Consider the following 18,512-nt stretch of genomic DNA (forward strand, 5'->3'; position numbering starts at 1 on the left):
TTGTATTGAGCGAACATTTCTGCGCCGCAGCTGGGATCGCTGGCTGCTGAGCGGTGGAGCAGATCTGCAAAGGGCTGCGTAGTGGCCAAGCTTGCCACACTGTAGACACCGGCGTCTTTTTGCCGGACATTGCCGCTTTAAGTGGGCGGAGCCACAATTCGGACACGTCATGACGCCGACGTCAGCGCGTTCCGTGCGCCATCACGCATGCACAGTGCAGTCGGTCGATGTACGCACCTGCACAGTTGGGTTCGTCGTCCACTCGGTCGTGGTGCGCATGTGCAGGGACCCGGGAAAAGAGCGCGAAACGGCCATCTCCTCGATGCTCAGGCCCTGCATCTGTGCAATGACCTGCACCCTCTCCGCCTCGTGGGAGGCCAGCTTTGCAGTTTCTGCCGCCCTGATGTGGGGGTAACTATTCTTAGCATGCTCATGGACAACGCACGTCTCGATAGCGACAGAGAGGGTCAACTGTTTGACTTTCAGGAGCTGCCGCCGAAGGGAGTCGGAGTGGACTCTGGAAACGATCTGATCCCGGATCAAGGAATCAGCCATCAAGTCATAGTTACATGACTGCGCTAGGATGCGGAGATGGGTGATGAAGGACTGAAAAGGTTCATCCTTACCCTGAAGCCTCTGCTGGAAAACATACCGTTCAAAGCTCTCACTCACCTCAATGACGCAGTGGCTGTCGAACTTCAGCAAGACTGTTTTGAATTTTGTTTTGCCTTCTCCGTCAGCGAACGTAAGGGAGTTGTAGATGTGGATGGCGTGGTCCCCCGCGGTGGAGAGAAATAGCGCGATCTTCCTGGCATCCGATGCTGCTTCGAGGTCGGAGGCCTCGATGTACCAGAGGAACTTTTGCTTGAAGAGCTTCCAATGTGCGCCGAGGTTGCCGGAGATGCGGAACTGCGGAGGAGGCTGGATGTTTTCCATGTCACCGGATGGCTGCTTGCTGATCAATGCTGATTCACTCGAGGTAGGTCCGTCAATTTTCAGTATCACTCCGTAGTACCATGCTGTGTTAGGCAGGTCGGTTCGGTGTGGACTGCACTTGATGCAGCGATGCGAGAAACAGACCTCTAACATAAGAACATAAGAACATAAGAACTAGGAGCAGGAGTAGGCCATCTGGCCCCTCGAGCCTGCTCCACCATTCAATGAGATCATGGCTGATCTTTTGTGGACTCAGCTCCACTTTCCGGCCCGAACACCATAACCCTTAATCCCTTTATTCTTCAAAAAACTATCTATCTTTATCTTAAAAACATTTAATGAAGGAGCCTCTACTGCTTCACTGGGCAAGGAATTCCATAGATTCACAACCCTTTGGGTGAAGAAGTTCCTCCTAAACTCAGTCCTAAATCTACTTCCCCTTATTTTGAGGCTATGCCCCCTAGTTCTGCTTTCACCCGCCAGTGGAAACAACCTGCCTGCATCTATCCTATCTATTCCCTTCATAATCTTATATGTTTCTATAAGATCCCCCCTCATCCTTCTAAATTCCAACGAGTACAGTCCCAGTCTACTCAACCTCTCCTCGTAATCCAACCCCTTCAGCTCTGGGATTAACCTAGTGAATCTCCTCTGCACACCCTCCAGTGCCAGTACGTCCTTTCTCATGTAAGGAGACAAAAACTGAACACAATACTCCAGGTGTGGCCTCACTAACACCTTATACAATTGCAGCATAACCTCCCTAGTCTTAAACTCCATCCCTCTAGCAATGAAGGACAAAATTCCATTTGCCTTCTTAATCACCTGTTGCACCTCAAAACCAACTTTCTGCGACTCATGCACTAGCACACCCAGGTCTCTCTGCACAGCAGCATGTTTTAATATTTTATCATTTAAATAATAATCCCTTTTGCTGTTATTCCGACCAAAATGGATAACCTCACATTTGTCAACATTGTATTCCATCTGCCAGACCCTAGCCCATTCACTTAGCCTATCCAAATCCCTCTGCAGACTTCCAGTATCCTCTGCACTTTTTGCTTTACCACTTATCTTAGTGTCGTCTGCAAACTTGGACACATTGCCCTTGGTCCCCAACTCCAAATCATCTATGTAAATTGTGAACAGTTGTGGGCCCAACACTGATCCCTGAGGGACACCACTAGCTACTGATTGCCAACCAGAGAAACACCCATTAATCCCCACTCTTTGCTTTCTATTATTTAACCAATCCTCTATCCATGCTACTACTTTCCCCTTAATGCCATGCATCTTTATCTTATGCAACAACCTTTTGTGTGGCACCTTGTCAAAGGCTTTCTGGAAATCCAGATATACCACATCCATTGGCTCCCCGATATCTACCGCACTGTTAATGTTCTCAAAAAATTCCACTAAATTAGTTAGGCACGACCTGCCCTTTATGAACCCATGCTGCGTCTGTCCAATGGGACAATTTCCATCCAGATGCCTCGCTATTTCTTCCTTGATGATAGATTCCAGCATCTTCCCTACTACCGAAGTTAAGCTCACTGGCCTATAATTACCCACTTTCTGCCTACCTCCTTTTTTAAACAGTGGTGTCACGTTTGCTAATTTCCAATCCGCCGGGACCACCCCAGAGTCTAGTGAATTTTGGCAGTGGTGAACACTGTAGAAAATCCTGTGGTGTTGGGTGCTCTGATGCACAGATGAACCAACACAGTTGTATTTGGTACAACTCTATTTTATTTCAACTTCTATATACAATTCGGTCTGGATACTCTGCACGTTGTGTCTCCCTGAGTGTGTAGTGTAACAGGTCTGTCCTTGTCCTGGTCTCCAGCTAATACTCGCCACCAGGTGTCGTGTTTGTCCTTTTATACTGTCCCTGTCCTTGTCTGTGATTGGTTGTGGTGTTGTGTGTTCTGATTTGTCTGTTGGTGTGTCTATCATGATGTGTGTGTTTGAATATCATGACATCCCCCCTTTTTACAAAGATATGTGCCTACTTGGTTATAAATATAATCGTGTTGTGCGTGCATCTAAGAGTGTGTGTGTGTGTTATTTACAGCATGTGCATACGACGTAACTATATACATGGGGCGATGTCGGGTGCGTCATGCTAATGAGGTTGTACCGTAACAAAACATGAATGCAAAAAAACTTTGACTAGTGCTCCGGTCAAACGATATTTGGAACGATAAAACAACAACAGGTTATAATACAGCAGTGTTTAACGTTTAAACGTATGAACAGTGTTATAAATCCAGTCTAATAGGTGTGCGACGAACTCGGGTTGACCGCCTCAAGGGTGGGTCAAGAACCACCGGCCGATGTGCAAGCCTGGCCACGGGTGGCGATGGAAGGGGCATGATCCGTGGCAGCTCCACGAAGTCATCCTTGGGAACCAGTGGAGGATCCGGCGTGTGTGTGCGGTTCAGTTGCGAGCGTGGAAGGCGGCGCAAGGCTCGCCGATTGCGCCTACGCACCAATCCATCTGCCATGCATACCAGGAACGAGGTGGAGTCTTTTTTCTTTTTATGTTTGTGCTGGTGCCGCTGGACGGCATCTTGTAGCCGATGGGTCATTGCCATTGAAGAGGCACCATCACTAATATCATGCAAGGCGATGAATGTGCCAGATGTTGAAGTCGGCCGAGACCGTGCACGTTGGTTCCGGCCACATGCTGTGCTGGAAGGGCGGCTCCGCAGAGAAACGTCGAAGCATGTCGCCTTGGAGAGAGAATTTCTGCTCGCATCAACGTCTGGCGATGGCGCGAATTGGTGTGTCCGTCTTGGACCGCCGGTGCTGGTCGCCACTGCCGACCCAGTGTGACTGCTACGCGATCCATTCCCTGTCGCCGTGGCATCCGCCGTCACCCTGAGCGTGCCATCACCGAGGCCGCGACACTGCCCGTCCGGAGCAAAGTCTGGCGTACGCGAATCAGAGTCAGCGCTTGGCTGCTCCCCATCTGGAGTCCCAACAGGTTCACTGGAGGCAGCCGAGATTCCCTGAAGCTGCACTTCTGGAGTCGGAACATGCAGGAATGCACCGACCAGTGGAGAGGCTCGAGCCATCGAGGGTGGAAGCGGTGCGGCACCACCGCAGTCGTCAGTGGTCCCACCGTGATCGTCGAGTGCCTCTGTACTCACTAGGCGAGGTCTGTCACCTTGCACCTTTTGCATGGGAAGTGGGATGCTGTCGTCACTCGTCTCACATCCCGTGGATAGATCCTCATTAGCAGCTTGCTGTTCACTAGGGTTGGGTAAATTGTCAGAGTTTTCATCTGGTGGTGCAAACCATGTCGGTGGACTGTCATTGTCTTGCCATTGTCCTTCATTTGGGCTTTTCTTCTTTGGAATTTTAAATCTTCCCCCAGACATTGTAGAATCTTGTTTATTACCCTCAAATTCTCCCATATGTATGGCCTCGAATGTAGGATCCAATGTTTCTTTCGACATTGTACTATTTTCCAAACAACATTCCGTTTCAATTTTCTTCTCAGTTACCTCATATGTAATTTTGTCTAATGTACATGCCTTCATAGTCTCTGGGTCTAATTTTGCTGGGACTGGCATAGTCACAGTCTCTCTTTTACTGTTCTCAATTGCCCACATTATACTCCCCAGTCATAACTGCTTAATCTCTGGGGTTAGTGTGGTACAATGGATAATCGGGTCGACCTTATCTGCATCTTCACCATTAGTGGAAAGCACACTTGGTTCACTTGAAACTGCTGCGGGTTTTAAGTTCTTTATCTGGCTACTCGATGTCGGTGTCCTCAGGATTCTTGCTCCAATGTTCTGCTCATTTATCAGTGGAGTGTGTATAGATTCAATGCAGTTAATGTTCCCCTCAAGGTTTGAAGAGTCATTACTGACTAACTGCTGGTCTCCGAAGTTGGGACTTTGCGGTGTTGTGTTGAAGGGAGACATTTGTCCCTGCTGTAGGTATGATTCAGGTTGTGTTATTTCCATTAACTGAGGATCAATGTCTTGTCCATTTTTTTTATCCGTACTAAAACACTGGCAATTCTCAGTCTGCTCCTTGCAAGTTAAACATACAAGTAATTTCTTTAGCAAATCCTCAGCATCCTTCTGTGACCATGCAGCATTATTAATCTCTGTTCGGCTATAATAATCCTGAAGGTCAGCGCATAAACCTTTTTCCTTCGGGCTTGGAAGAGGCGATTCCTTTGGCTTGTCTTCAGTTGGGCTTGAACAGTCATCAGCGCTGTGCCCTTCATTGTAGCATGAGAGACCGTCATGGTCATGCTGCTGTGCAGTGGAGCATGGTAGGCTGTTATAGCCTTCTTGCTGTTCACGTGAGCATGGCAGACTTGCATCGTCTGCCGCTGGTTGGTCAGGAGAGGTTGCTAGACCCTCATGGTCTTGTTCCTGCAAGGACTGCGCATCGGAGTCAAGCGTTTCTTCTATCGTGGAGGCTGTCCACGAGCTCTCTGTGGAGGCTTGTGACACTGAAGTCACTTCTTGTTCGTGCAAGGACTGCGCTCTGGAGTCTTGCGTTTCTGCTATTGTGGAGTCTGTCCACGAGCTTGCTGTGGAGGCCTGTGACTCTGGAGTCACTTCTTGTTCGCGCAAGGACTGCGCTCTGGAGTCTTGCGTTCCTTCTATCGTGGAGTCTGTCCACGAGCTCGCTGTGGAGGCTTGTGACTCTGGAGTCACTTCTTGTTCGTGCAAGGACTGCGCTCTGGAGTCTTGCGTTCCTTCTATCGTGGAGTCTGTCCACGAGCTCGCTGTGGAGGCTTGTGACTCTGGAGTCACTTCTTGTTCATGCAAGGACTGCGCTCGGGAGTCTTGCATGTCTTCTTTCATAGAGTCGGGATCGCTGAGCGGGACGTGGACCATGCTCTGTGTGGCAGCAGGCCGCTCTCTGTGGGCTTGCACTGCTCCCTGTCTGTTAATGTCAGGCTGCAGCATCATCCTGCACTGATGAGTTGGGACGTCATATCTGCTGGGTTGAAGATCTTCAAATCCGAAAAATGAATCCGCATCTGCGTCGGATTCAATGTGAGGGTCGCCAATGTGCAACACAAAAGGTTCGTCCGAGTCGTAGTCGTCTAGGACCATGGAGCTGTCATTGGGCTCGCGAGGTCCAGAAAAAATGTAAAGATCGGTATCGAAGTATTCGAGGTCGGAATCATCGGCTTGTGCGTAGGTAACTGCTTGTTGCAGGGTTCTTCGGAGGTCAAATTCATCTCCTGGGTCAATTTGCGGCAATGTGCTGTCATTCCAGGTGAGGGAAGGTTGTTTTACAGCTTTAACAGATTTTTGTTTTTTTGATTTGGGACGTTTCCCTTTAAATTGGATTTGGGACGTTTCCCCTTTAAATTGGTGCGGTCTGGGGCCTCTGACATCCTGACGCTCGGTATGTAGCACGTAGGAAGCGACTGCGCATGCGCAAATCGCTGTTCCTTTACCGATGGCCGTTTTCTTGACTGCGCATGCGCAAACGAAACTTCCGGTTCTGCGCACTGCTCGTGCAACTGTGCTAGCGTGATACCTTTAGCAAGATGGCCGCCGACCTCGACCCAACTCTCTCTGAGGCCCGGGATTTCGGCCTCTGGGAATTCGGCCTCCGGGATCCCGGCCACGAGGTGAGTACTGCCACTTTTCTTACCTTTACTTGCCGATTGGAGTGCGTTTTCCTCACAGTACTTGGCGAATTTGTCCAGGACTGCCTGGTAATCGTACCTTTGTTGCCTCCTGAAGAACTTGAACCTTGTGAAGATTTCTTTTGCTCTTGCACCGGCGATGGTGAGGAGAAATTCAATTTTTTCATTATCATCCAGGTCTTTGAGTTCAGCTGCCACCAGGAACAATTCAAACACTTGCCGGAATCGCCGCCAGTTTTCGCGGAGATCGCCGTGGCACTGGAACGGCTGCAGAACCGGGAGCCAATACATCTTGCCTGGGTACTGCTGGTTGTCTCTGTACACTGAGGTATGCCGGCAGGTATCGATCCACTCCTGTACCATGTGGTGTTGGGTGCTCTGATGCACAGATGAACCAACACAGTTGTATTTGGTACAACTCTATTTTATTTCAACTTCTATATACAATTCGGTCTGGATACTCTGCACGTTGTGTCTCCCTGAGTGTGTAGTGTAACAGGTCTGTCCTTGTCCTGGTCTCCAGCTAATACTCGTCACCAGGTGTCGTGTTTGTCCTTTTATACTGTCCCTGTCCTTGTCTGTGATTGGTTGTGGTGTTGTGTGTTCTGATTTGTCTGTTGGTGTGTCTATCATGATGTGTGTGTTTGAATATCATGACAAATCCAACACAGTTTTACTTAACGATAGAACTAACATACATATTTAACTGTGGGTCGACACTATACTGAACTGACTGGAGACCTTGTACTAGCCTGACCAGACGTGCTAGCTACCGCATGGTGTTTGCACTGTGCTAGCTCGTGGGCTCTGACTGTCTCAGTGTCTGGGTCCAGAGAGAGCGGGAAACCTAGTGCCCTCTGGCTTTATAGTGATGGTGTCCTGTCTGGTGATTGGCTGCACTGTGCTGTGTGCTTACTGGTCATCCTGTGTGTCAATCACTGCCTGTCTGCATCTCATTATATACATGCGTGGATATTATGACACTCTGTTCATACATGGGGTGCCACTTTACAGCTGACATAGAAAACAGCTGCTTGTTCCTGTATTTCTATGGTCTTCCTGTGACTTGCCATCTGGAAAGGTTGCAAAACAAAATTCCTACTGTTTTTGCAATTCCCCAGGCATCTTATCAGTCTCCTCAACTGATCTCTCTGACAGGACAGGTACATAGTTACTGCTGAGATTTTGTTAATCACCTTGTGGGTGGAACTTTACGCCAGTGGGATTTTATAGGCCCGCCGATGTCAATGGACATTTGAACGGCTCACCGCAATTTTCGGCACCACCCCCGCTGCAACAGGGGTGAAAAAAACCGTCCTTGTCTTCGTCCCTCATTACCATATTTGTCCCCTTTTAACCACTTTGCCCAATCCATTCTCCCCCCACCCTCCACAAATAACACTTCTCGTCCCAGTTTTGAGGGTTGGCAGCAAAGCAAATCCGAGTTCACATGCTTTGGGCTGCTGCTGCTGCACTTGAGGTAGCTTGAATATAGTTCAATGAGGTGCTGCAGCTATCACGGTCAGGTATTCAGGGTCGAGGTGAGCAGCTCCTGAACCAGAAACGACTGGAGCTCCTGAATTTCACATCAGGTAAAGTAAAATGAAAGTGGTCATAGTCCCATCGGCTGTTTTCCTCTTTGAGGGAGAGGGTTGAGTGGTGGTGATTTAACCTGAGAGTCACCACACCTCCTCACACAAGGGACACGGTTGAGAAGGCGGGTCAATGTAACCTTCATGTAACCTCAGCCAGGGGAATTGAACCTGCACTGTTGGCATTGCTCTGCATCACAAACCAGCTGATCAGCCAACCGAGCTAAGGTAGACAATTTTTAAAGCCGTGTCTTTTTTAAAAATATGTTAATCTGTCTACAGGCATCTGTGTTTTCTGATTGATCCTCACAGGGCTGGATTTCAGAAAAATATTCAGATTTCCCCAGCCACAATCAGGGCTTTTCCAAAGCAGGCTCGGCACGGCCATTGATCCGTCTGTTTCTTGCAGCTGATACATGAGGACCAGGCTGACAGGACATTGTTGATTACTTATGTTGTTGGTTACTTATGTTCTGCAAAAGTCTCTCGAGGTTGCCCCACCTCTTGTTAAAGTCCATGTAGGCAACGTCGACTGCACTGCCCTCATCTACCTTCTTGATTAGCCCTTCAAAAATCTCAATCAAATTTGTGAGACATGACTTTCCACTTACAAAGCCATGCTGACTGTCCCCAATCAGTCTTTGCCTCTCTGAATGACTGTACATCCTGTCGCTCAGAATACCTTCAGACAATTTACCCACTACAGAAGTAAGGCTCACCGGTCTGTAGTTCCCAGGCTTTTCCTTGCGGCCTTCTTAAACAAAGATTATCCTCCAATCTTCAGGCACCTCACCTGTGGCTGTCGACGATTCAAATATCTCTGCTAGGGGAGCAGCAATTCTTCCCTAACTCCCACAACTTCCTGGGATACATTTAATCAGGTACCGGGGATTTATCTACCTTGATGTGCTTGAAGACTTCTAGTTCCTCCTTCTCTGTCATATTTCCAGTCCTCAAAACATCAATCCGTGGGATTAAGGAGACAGAGAAGGAGGTGGAAGATTGTCTTTACTGTGCTTCACTGGGGTGCCAATGCAACAGTGCAGGTGCTTAGTTAGCACTTTGTGCAGGCAAAATACACTCAACCTCACCTTATTTGACAGCAAGACTTGAGGGCCTTTTCATGAGACAAGTGGTCTTCTCCTCAAAGTACGGTGAGGGCCTTAGAAGTGGGGATGTATTTCCTGTGACCTGGCTTTGACAGGCAGTGCGTGCCAATGTGTCCTATATGAAATAGAATGAATGAGAGTTTGTCCAGCTGTTCAGGAGTGTGTGCCAAGTAGCATGAGAGAAGTAAAGTACAAGATGTGGAGTAAGGTGACTGTGAAACTAGATGAAGTGGTGCTACGATTATATATGTAATTGCTGTGTGGGGAACTGGGAGTCCATAGTGCTGATGCGAGGTTAGCGCCCCTGTAAAGCAAGGAGCAGTATGATGGGTTAACTAAACAAGTGTTACTTTAAGAGAGTGTAGAGTCTCTGGTGCCCAGGTTGGGTAAGAATTGAACACTATTCAGATGCACTGAGGGTGAATGTGTTTGCAGTACATGTCAGGACCAGCGATGTCCAGATGGCAAAAAGGATAATTCTTTGGAGAATTAATGGTGTCTGTAGTATTCTTTGTGTTTCTAATTTTAGGATGGTTGGCGTATGGGGCAGCATGGTAGCATAGTGGCTAGCACTATGGCTTCACAGCACCAGGGTCCCAGATTCGATTCCTAGCTTGGGTCACTGTCTGTGCAGAGTCTGCATGTTCTCCCTGTGTCTGCGTGGGTTTCCTCCGGGTGCTCCGGTTTCCTCCCACAAGTCCCGAAAGACGTCCTATTAGGTAATTTGGACATTCTGAATTCTCCCTTGGTGTACCCGAACAGGCGCCTGAGTCTGGTGACTAGGGGTTTTTCACAGTAACTTCATTGCAGAGTTAATGTAAGCCTACTTGTGACAATAAAGATCATTATTATTTTTGGGAGTGTTCACGAAGACCACAAATAGCTTTAAATTGAACAAAGCTATAAATTTATTAACACTACTTAATTGGATTCTACACTTACCCCTCTATAATACAGTTGATAATAAACATATAATCTACACTCATCTACTACTAATCTCTGCACTATTACATTAAGTATGATCTGCTTTCATTTACACTATCTTTCCTTCAGTCTGTCCTCCAGCTTTCTCCTCCATCTCTCCCCCACAAGCTTAGCATCAATGTCTTATATAGCTGTACATCTAGCTCCCTCTAGTGGTTGATTTAGACATTACATTAACCCTTGCAGTTCTTTCCATTTATGATGTCACAGTGCCTACACCCTGGGGACTGCTCATCCTGCCTCAATTCTCTTCAGGACTCACTCGGATCTGAATGATTGCATTTGTGGGTTCTTCTAGTCTGGCTTGGTGCTCTCCAGGTACATATGGTAGTTCAGCCCTTCCCGACCCACAAAATGTAGGAGGAGGTAGCCTCCAAGATATGAAAACAGCCATTTTAGACGCCATTGGCTACAATAGAGGAGATCCGGTCGAAGGACTCAACCGGTGCAGACAGAAAAAGGGAGGGCATCCAACAGCATTTGCTGGACGCCTCTGGATCCACTTTACCACTGTATTCAGTGATTTAGGCCACGCCCATTTATCAGCAGACAGTATTCTAGTCTCCCATGCCATAGAGGCAGGACAAAAGGCATGTACAAATTACGACCCCTCAGACCCGGCACACAATGAAGTGTGGGTACTGAAACGATTATCTCGAGCTTGGGAACAGTCGCTACAGAAAAAGACAGACCAAGAAAGAGAAGACGCCACCATGAATCCAGTAAGGGCACACCAAGACCCCGCATGGGTAAATGGAGGCAGAAGTAACACACAGCACCCTGAAGCGCAGCGATGCTACAATTGCGGACATGAGGGACATTACGCCCGAGAATGCAACGCCCCCCCGAAACAGCAACGGAATCAGCCCACAAATGCCCCCCCTAGGAACAATGCCAGACCCATTCACGTTAGCGCCCGAGCAGATAATTTGGCCATAAACGGCACCGATTGACGGTGTTCAGGCTCCCCAACTTGGGTCTGCGATACCTTTGGGATAAGTCCGGAAGATCGGTAGTTGCAGGCTCAGTCCAGGGACACCCCGTGGAGTTCCTTCGGTACACAGGAGGGTCCCGAATCACGTTAAACTCTTCCATGATGTACCAGCGAGATACATGGCCCACTACAGACACCATTACCCTTAGTGGCTTTACAGGTCACCTCCAGCAGGGACACATTACAGCCCCTGTGGATATCCAGATTGGCAACATTAAAACGAAACACTCAGTCGTTTTAGAAGATTTACCCCAGACAGCAGAACACATCTGGGGAATAGATTTTATGAGTTCACACAACCTTTCTTTCGACCCCATAAATAAATGTGTGTGGAAAATGGCCAGAGCAGCACGAGCCCCCGCCATGCTCACAGTAGGAGACTACGCACGCAGGATTAGCTCAGTGGGAGAGTACTGGTTTGACCCACAAACCATTACCACAGACAAAACGGTTAGAGAAGTCTTGAAAATAAATAAATCATCATTTGCCCAGCTCAAGCACGACTGCGGCAAAATTCCAAGAGTGGTTAATATTACAGGTCCCAATCCTAAGCCCCAGAAACAATACGGCTTTCCCCAGCAAGCCGAGGGAGAGATAGCCAAAGTAATCCAGAGTTTATTGAACCAAGGAGTGATTCGGCCCGTAGCATCAACGAACAATGCCCCGATTTGGCCCGCACGAAAACCAGATGGTTCATGGCGACTGACCATCGATTATAGGGAATTAAACAAAGTGACTCCGTTAGCAGCCCCCACCGTTGCCAAGAGTCCCGAGACCATGTTAAAACAGGGACTTCAGTCAAACTTTTTCACGGTTTTGGACATTAGCAATGGCTTTTGGTCTATACCACTGGACAAAGCATGCCAGTACAAATTCACGTTCACTTTCCAGGGACAGCAGTACACGTGGACGTACCTTCCATAAGGCTTCCACAACTCCCCTCCATTTTTCACAGACAATTGGCGAATGGCTTATCAAAATTTTCCCAACCTGAATGCCTTGATCAGTATGTGGACGACTTGCTCCAACAGACTGACATCAGGGAAGAGCACATTTCGCTTCTTTCGGAATTATTAGGACTCCTCAAAGAAATTGGATGCAAAATTAACCCCAAGGAGGCCCAAGTTCTCCAGGAAAAAGTCACTTATTTAGGTATGGTCATCACGCATGGTAAGCGTGAAATAGAACACATGGCTAGATTTGATTGTAAAATTGCCCCTGCTCCAAAATGTTACAGCACTCCGGTCATTTTTAGGACTGGTCGGTTACTGCAGGAACCACATAGACGGTTTAGCCCAAAAGCAGCCGCACTTTCCGAGCTCCTTAAGAAACAGGCCCCATGGAAATGGCTTCCACAGCACACGGATGCCGCAGATACATTGAAACGCGTCCTAAGCACAGCTCCCGCTTTGCAGGCCCCAGATCCACACACCCCATACGCGATAGAGGTAGCGACCACCAACCGAACCCTTTTGGCCGTATTCCTACAGGAAAGGCACGATCGTTTGGGACCCATAGCCTATGCCTCACGAGTTTTAGGTCCAGTAGAGCAGGGATTTTCAGCCTGCAAAAGGCACCTGCTCGCAGTTTTCTGGGCGGTACAGTACTTCTCATACATAACCAGACTCAACCCTGTAACCATTTTGACCGAGCACACCCCGGCACAGCTTTTATTAGACGGTAGATTAAAAGGCGGCACAGTAAGCCAATTTTCGAGCAGCGCGCTGGACCCTACTCCCACAAGGACGCGACATTACGGTAAAACGGACAAAGACGCATATGTTTCTGGCCGACAATTTGCACTATGCAGGAACCCAACATGAGTGCGAGATCATTGCAGCCAAGCACAGCACAGGCCCCTTTATTCCCAAATCGGTACCGAAAAAGACAGGCATCCGACCACAGACGACCAAGCCCAAGACAAAGCTCTAAATATTTATGTAGATGGCTCCTCCACAATTCTTGGTGGAAAAAGAATCACAGGATGTGGAATTTATGCACAGGACGCACAGGGATGCGCTTTAGAAGAAATTGCATTAAAATTGCCTGGGCAATTAGGTTCGCAGGCAGCCGAGTTAGCAGCCATCGCTTACATTGTCCAGCACCCCGATTCGTTCCCGACCCCAGCAGACATATATTCGGACAGTTTGGACGTCTGCAACAGCCTGACAGAATTCCTGCCCCTGTGGGAATCTAGAGGATATATATATCCACCGGCGGAAAACCCCTACCCTCAGCGCCATTACTAAAACACATTCTCCAGACAGCGAAAGGTAGAAAATACGGAATTGTTAAAGTTAAAAGTCACTACCGTTCCTCCCCACCCGGTAACGTGAAAGCAGACGCCGTAGCGAAAGCAGGCTCACGACATGGCCACTTTTGGCAACCCCTCGAGAGTGCCCCAGTACACGCGGTTCAGGTCACACAGACCAACATTCAAGACATAGCCCAAGCACAAAAAGAAGAGCCACAAAAGGAAATTTTAAAAGGATACTTCCCAGCTCCCTATGATAAGTTTAAAGATACTTTAACAATCCATGAGGGAATTGTTTTAAAGGATGGTATTTATGTAGTCCCCACCAAGGACAGGAACAAAATTATTTGCAAATTCTATGACGGACACGGACACCAAGGGATAGAATCGACCCTTGCCCACCTCAGACCTCTCTGCTGGTGGCGCGATTTAAAAACCGACGTAAACCATTACATTGAGAATTGTTTGATTTGCGCCCCGAACAACCCGGACAGATATGCAAAGAAAGGTCAGCTAAGACACACCCGCCCTGTTAATGGCCCATGGACAAATTTTCAGTTAGACTATATTGGTCCCCTCCAACCCTGCAGAAATGGATTCAAATATGTGTTGGTCGTCATCAACACATTCACAAAATGGGTAGAAGCTTTCCCTTCAAGAACAAATACGGCCAAAGCCACGGCAAAACTTTTAACTGAGCACAGTTTCACTAGATGGGGATTCCCCCGTAGTATTGAGTCGGACCAAGGTTCGCACTTCACGGCAGAGTTATTAAAAATGTCCTGACGATTTTTAGCAATAAACAGAAGTTTCACATTGCCTATCACCCGCAGTGCAGCGGCATTGTGGAATGCATGAATCAGACACTAAAGGCCACACTTAGGAAGATGGTACAGCAGCATAATATGACATGGGACTCAGTGCTCCCATTCGCACTGATGTTTATTAAACACGGTGTCGAGTTCGACAGGTTACACCCCCATACCCTCATGACCGGACGACCCATGAAGGGTACCGAGTATTTATTTGGACTTGATTTGACCAGCCCCACAGTTACCGCCCTTACCCACGAAAAAGCAGTCCAAAACATGTTGGAGAATATTAAAGCAGCACAGCTTCCTGCAGATGTTCGACTAGGCGCTAGACGAAAGCAGAGTAAGGCCTGCTTTGAAAAGACAGTACACCCGACAGAGAAAACAGTCGGACAGCAAGTCATGATTTCCCTGTACAATCCTAGTTCATTCCTCTCCCCTAAATTTGCAGGACCCTACTCAATTTCCGATAAAGTAAGCCCCTCAGTTTACAAAATCGCATATCCTAATGGAAAATCAGGATGGTTCCATATAAACCAGCTTAAGATTTATGGAACTCAGTGCAGCCACTCACACCACCTCTCATTGGCAATGGCAGACAGCAGAGACCTGCCCACTGACAACCCAATCCAGCCCTCCCCCAGCCTGGACAGCAAGTCCACAGACATGACCTTGACTCCCAGAGTCCAATTTCACCCTAACACTGGATTTGGCTGCTAGCAACAACGATAGCGACAGAGACAGCACAACGGACGCCCTTGATCGACCCGAACAATGGAAACACAGACTAGGCCCCAGTCCCTACAGCCCCAGAGACACCGACCACAATATGTTCGGCCACAATCTATTTGCCGTTACCAGAACCTGACCCACCACCCGATGATAGTGACACCCCCCTTGCCCCTACCGACCTACAGAATACAAAACATTGACACCGTGACAATTCCTGTCATCTGACACGGAAGGATGAGATGGACCCCACATCGGCACACGCCGCATTGGCACTAAAACTCCAGGCATGAGTTTGGCAGCCGGGAGATGGTGATGACTCAGAGTCTGACTCCCACCATGCTAAATCCTTTGAGACCCTTTTTGGAATGGAACCTTGAGGTGTCCAGATGATGAGAGAAAGGAACCGATTGAGATTTACGGTGTCCTATTCCCTGATGGAACCTGCCCGCTTTGTTCTTTAGTTTGTTTTTTTAATGTTGAATGTTCTCTCTCTTGTACGACCTTTGTGTGTCGACCCCAGGCACGTTTCTTGATACAGTTGTGACTACTCCTCTGACTCCACATGGCAGTTAAAGGCACAAGCTTGCTGAAGTCCATATATGCTCAAAATCTTACCGCTCTTGGTAGGTCACTCAGGCAGTGGAGTAACGGCACTGATCCCCACCCTGCCTGAGGACCCCCTATGCATTTGGTCGGGTAGTGGAGCAACGGCATTGATCACCACCCTACCCGGAGATTCCACCCATTCTTGCTCTGCCGCAGATCATATGCACCCCATTCGGAGAAATATTTTCGAAACTCTTTTGCTGTTCTTTTTATAACTGTGGTTTAAAGAATACACTTTTGCCACAACTTTTGTCCCCTATCCAGCGACCCTTTGGTTGCTATCCCCCCACCTGCTATTTACATGTTCAAAACACTTGATTGAAACGAGTTTGCAGAGGACGGAGAGATTGGCCGCCCACTCAGCCCATCAAACACAGGCTGCGAGAGTGCTTTTTCGGAAAAATAATTCCGGATGTCTTGTCTCCCAAATGATTGTTTAAAAAAAAAGAAAATGAGGGAGTCACATATGGTGACAATTCTAAATGGGAAATTGATTAAGGAGAAACAGACAAACGAGATATTAAGCAACAAGATAATAACAGATATTATGCTTGTACCCCCAGGAAGATACGAATATACCAGACGACAGAGAAAGACACGGACAAGGTGAAGATGAACTTGATGATCTGCATCATGATCGTCGTTGGATCAATACAGTTGCGCGCGTTACCCGACCCTACATCCCTCACCACATGACCACCTAACATGGCACCCCTAGCCCGGACACTACACCACACATAGAGACAGCCACTGATACCCCCACATGGTGTGATAATATCATAAAATGGTACTCCCTTTCGTACACAGTAGAGGCCCTAGTGGTTATAGCTATACTTTGCAGTGTCATCCAGACGATCAGACATCGTAAATGGCGAAGGAGAGCCTCCCGCCCTCCAGTATACACACTCAGAGCGCCTTGCCCGGACTCCAGCAAACCCCACACTCTTTCTGAATCCTTCCTCCCTAATAAATTCCGCGGTTGTTGTTTTTTAATAAAGTTACTTTCTTTGTACATGGACATTAGTGATGAGTAGGAATGTGATGCTGCTATTGTATATTTTGTACGGTAAGATAAGTTCTTTGGTTATTAGATAGCAGCATGAGTGTAGTTTAGTTAAAGACAGTTGGAGGTTCCCCTTTTTGTGTAAAGAGACTGAAATGTATGTTTGAATGTTATAGTGCCCCTTAGAACTTTTAGAGATATGTGTAGGATAGAACCTGTCCTTGATTGAAGGTACCTGGCATGTCAGAGAACAGGAGAAGATCCAGTAGTGTGATCCTTCATGCTTCGCGTTGAGGATTAAGAGGACGGAATGTAGCCATCTGGGATGGCCATTTACAACCAGGAGCAGGGAAAGTCGCAAAGCATAGCGGGAAAAATGGACAATGCGAGATTCAGGCAGGCTCAGAGCCTGAAAGTATATTTGCTAGTGAGGAATCCAGACGGTATCGAAACCCACAACCGATTAGCATTTGATGACAAAGGACTAATACGTGAGCGACCGAAACAATCCCAGACATTTCGGCACCACTCCCTGTACTCGGGAAGCGTAAACAACAGGGTCAATGACCGCTTGGGACACACCCAGCCATCAAGGCACCCGCCCCTTTATTGGTTCGATTCGACACTTTTTTTAAAAGGTGCAACATCAGTCTAACTCATTTGAATACATTCTAGATAATTCTAGATCAGACAACACTGGCCTTTTAGGCAATGTACTACCCGGTTGCCTTTGTTTACAAAACCATATTCCGAACATCAGAACAAGTAATGTTAATTTGTATAAGGCAACACTTGTGCCATCGTTAGAGGATGATGCACTTCTGGGCACTCTGGGCGGGATTCTCTCAGCCCGGGGCCGGGCCGGAGAATCCCCGCAACCGGGCCACACCACCCCGACGCCGGCACGCGATTCTCCGCAGAGCAACACTGGCGCCGGCGTGTTTGGCGCGGGGCCAGTCACGGGCTGCTCTACGCGGCCGGTCCGCCGATTCTCAGCCCGGGATGGGCCGAGCAGCCGCAGTTAAAACGCTGAGTCGCACCGGCGCCATCCACACCTGCTCGCAGCTGGCGGGAACTCTGCATGCAAGGGTCGGTGGCAGCCTGTGGCGGGGGAGGGGGCTCCGACCCCAGGAGGGCTCCGATGCAGCCTGGCCCGCAATCGGGGCCCACCGATCGGCGGGCCGGCTTCTCTGTCATCCCCGGCCTCTTTTCCTACGCGCCGGCCCCTGTACTCCTGCGCCATGTTGCGTCAGGGCCGGCGCGTTGAAAGAGGCCACTGCACATGCGCGGATCCCGCGGCGCCCAGTTCGGGCCAGGATTGGCCACTGCGCATGCGCGGATCCCGCGGCGCCCAGTTCGGGCCAGGATTGGCCACTGCGCATGCGCGGATCCCGCGGTGCCCAGTTCGGGCCAGGATTGGCCACTGCGCATGCGCGGATCCCGCGGCGCCCAGTTCGCGCTGGGATCGGCAGCTGGAGCGGCGTTAACCGCTCCAGCGCCATGCTGGCCCCCTGTAGGGGCCAGAATTACTCCTGGCAGCGGCCCGTTCATGCCGTTGTAAAACGCGACGGCGTTTGCGACGGCTTGGACACTCTGCCGCGGCATGGGAGAATCCCGCCCTCTCTGTCTGGAGGTGACATTATGACCACAGACAACATGTAGCACAGATTCACCAGGAAGGTCCCAGGTTGTATAAAATGTTCTCTTTTAGACAGGCTTGAGGAACAAGGGCTATTTCTGCTGGAATGGGTAAGGGTAATATGTTTTTTTATAGTTGTGAAGGTATTTAATAGAATGACCAGTGAAAAGGGGCAGGAATGGAATCTACCACTTCACCAATTAAGTGGTTGTG

The 18,512-nt window shown here is 48.7% G+C and overlaps 1 protein-coding gene and 1 long non-coding RNA gene across 2 annotated transcripts in view; one reads left to right on the plus strand and one right to left on the minus strand.

Moving 5' to 3' along the window:
• LOC140409171 (uncharacterized) overlaps positions 1 to 16,661 on the plus strand; it is a 95,939-nt gene extending 79,278 nt beyond the window's left edge. The window contains exon 3 of the long non-coding RNA XR_011940298.1: positions 16,221 to 16,661. This is a non-coding gene — a long non-coding RNA (uncharacterized lncRNA). The remainder of the gene's footprint in view (positions 1 to 16,220) is intronic.
• The window catches only part of rab27b (RAB27B, member RAS oncogene family), a 315,029-nt gene that overhangs the window by 167,677 nt on the left and 128,840 nt on the right, over positions 1 to 18,512 (minus strand). The window lies entirely within an intron of this gene.

Source organism: Scyliorhinus torazame, chromosome 3, assembly GCF_047496885.1.
Source record: "Scyliorhinus torazame isolate Kashiwa2021f chromosome 3, sScyTor2.1, whole genome shotgun sequence".
NCBI classification, from domain to species: domain Eukaryota; kingdom Metazoa; phylum Chordata; class Chondrichthyes; order Carcharhiniformes; family Scyliorhinidae; genus Scyliorhinus; species Scyliorhinus torazame.